General features: G+C 37.1%; 2 protein-coding genes across 3 annotated transcripts in view; one reads left to right on the top strand and one right to left on the bottom strand.

Annotated features, from left to right (window-relative positions):
* Positions 1 to 1,488, bottom strand: part of LOC128251305 (zinc finger protein 271-like) — a 5,157-nt gene extending 3,669 nt beyond the window's left edge. For both annotated transcript variants that reach the window (XM_052978196.1, XM_052978198.1), the window contains exon 1: positions 787 to 1,488. The gene's annotated coding sequence lies outside the window, so the exon portion shown is untranslated. The remainder of the gene's footprint in view (positions 1 to 786) is intronic.
* Positions 1 to 2,512, top strand: part of LOC106877807 (zinc finger protein 271) — a 22,341-nt gene that overhangs the window by 13,391 nt on the left and 6,438 nt on the right. The window lies entirely within an intron of this gene.

Consider the following 2,512-nt stretch of genomic DNA (forward strand, 5'->3'; position numbering starts at 1 on the left):
TTTAATATAAAAACATATTTCCTGAAATTGCAAATTATTTAAAATATAAAAATATAATTTTCAACAGAGAGAATTTATCAAAATAGAAAACAAATGAAGTTTGAAGTTTAAAAATAATAGGACGCGCGAACTTTCGAGTAATAGATAGATAGATAGATAGATAGATAGATAGAGAGAGAGACAGACAGACAGCTCGCTCCGGCCAGTCATGGTATTAGCTGTCAGTAGCCAAAGAATCGACAGGCAGGCAGACAGGCAGACAGACAGATACTTCACTAGCAGTGAGCACTTTCACTTCTGACAGCTAATAGCATGACAGTGCCTGTTATTGGTGTCTACATATGCCTTTACCCACAAGACCACCACGTTTTTTTCTAAACAAAGTAAATAATTTTTTTAACAAAAAATAAATGACACCAAAATGCACCCTGGAAGAACATAAAACGACGTTTTAAGAGTAAGATGGGGAACATTCAACAAAAAAAAAAAATATTTACTTTGCACATTCGCGCTAGATGGTCGTTGTAGTATCGACTAGTCACGACTAGCTAGCGCGAGTTTGCGAGTGCGCGCACCGGGACCACTCTTCTTGAAAAGTAACCTAGATGATGTAGTTAGAATAGGCGACAATCGGTATGAAAATATTGTCTAAAATATATGTCTACAGGACGAGTCAATGTCCTGAAAACAACACAGGAAGTCAGAATATATCTGACGTGGATGAAAAGGAAAAAAAATTGACTGAGAAATGCTTTAAAATAGGAAATAAAATGGCTCGAAACTTACCGAGTGTTTCTACCTCTTTCGCCATATTAGATTAACAGGAGAGAGAGAGAGGGGACTGTGTGGTGGTGTTAGTGTGTCGATGTTAATGCTTCTATGTGTGGGTTTGTGTGAATGGTAGCGTGCTGGTGTTAATATATGTGTACGTGTGTTAGTCTTAGTGTGTTTAAGTGCGTCTACGTTTATTTGCCACTGCGTGTGTTTGTGTTAATGTGTTACAATGTGTGCATGTGCATACGTTACGTTAGTGTATCTACATTGATTTCGCTGTATGTGTATGTGTGTGAGTGTATGTTTGTATTAATGTGTGTATGTGTTAGTGCACGTGTGTGCGTCTGCGTTTATCATCCTCTGTATGTGTGTTTGCGTTAATGTCTTTGTGTGTGTGTGTGTGTGTGTATGGTAATCTCTCTGTTAGTGTGTGTGAGTCTGTCTTTATTAGTATATCTGTCAATGTATCTGTGTGTGTATGTATGTTCATGTCATTGTGTTTGTGTTAGTGTCCCTATAAGTGTGTGTGTGTTTTAGTGTGTCTGTATCCTGAGTGTATGAGTATGTGTGACTGTGTATGTATATATATATATATATATATAAATAAATATAAACATAAATGAGGGAGTGCTGAAAAGTTCCTGGCTTTTTGCTGAATATCCCTCGTTGTGAGAATAGTAATTTTGTAACGTTTGTTTATATTCGAGAGTACCCGTTTTCCGTTTTATTATTTAGTATAAAATATTTAAAAAATAGATGAATCTTCCTAATTTTTTGCATACTTCATTTAATTTTTACCAGTCAGATATTTTTGACGATACAAGGGGCCCGGCAATGTCGTCTGCGAATTGTATAAAGACCGTTTCACAATGTTTTTCTAAGTCAGTTTGTAACTAATATATACTATTCTGTCAAATTTTGTGCCTGAACGGGAAATTTTTAATGCCATTATCTTGTTTCGTCTCGGAAGAGATTTGGGAACAACGGAAAAGGCTTATTGAGTGGTGTAGAAAATTTGGATTACTATCAAGACAAGAAATTTGTTGTGGAGTGCTTGAACTTGCATACGTCTTAAACATATTTATTCTGTTCATTTATAATTATTTCTGTTATAAAATGGGCGAAGGTAGAGCGAGTGCACACAACCTAAAACTAACCCTAACCAGTTTGTTCAGTAAAAATCTGATTAAAAGCAATCAAGAATTTGCAAACGTTATTGTCGGGCCCCTCATATCAATAATAATATCTGATACAAGTTACCGCCCCTTGTATCGTCCGCTTTTGTTTATATTCGCAAGTGCCCGTTTGTTTGTTTTTTTTTCAGTCATAATTTCCGTATTTTTCTATGTATTCCGCCCAAAAAAAGTTTTTAAAAAAGTGAAAATTTAAGGAGATGGGGATGGGATTTAAATTTTGAAATACTCTTACTCTTTTACTTGTTTCAGTCATTTGACTGTGGCCATGCTGGAGCACCGCCTTTTAGTCGAGCTAATCGGCCCCAGGACTTATTCTTTGTAAGCCTAGTACTTATTCTATCGGTGTCTTCAGCCGAACCGTTAGGTTACGGGGACGCAAACACACCAGCATCGGTTGTCAAGCGATGTTGGAGGGACAAACACAGACACACAAACATATACACACAGACACACAGATATATACATATATACGACGGGCTTTAGTCGGCCCGAGGCTATAGTAGAAGACACTTGCCCCAAGGTGCCGCGCAGTGGGACTGAAC

Source organism: Octopus bimaculoides, chromosome 30, assembly GCF_001194135.2.
Source record: "Octopus bimaculoides isolate UCB-OBI-ISO-001 chromosome 30, ASM119413v2, whole genome shotgun sequence".
NCBI classification, from domain to species: domain Eukaryota; kingdom Metazoa; phylum Mollusca; class Cephalopoda; order Octopoda; family Octopodidae; genus Octopus; species Octopus bimaculoides.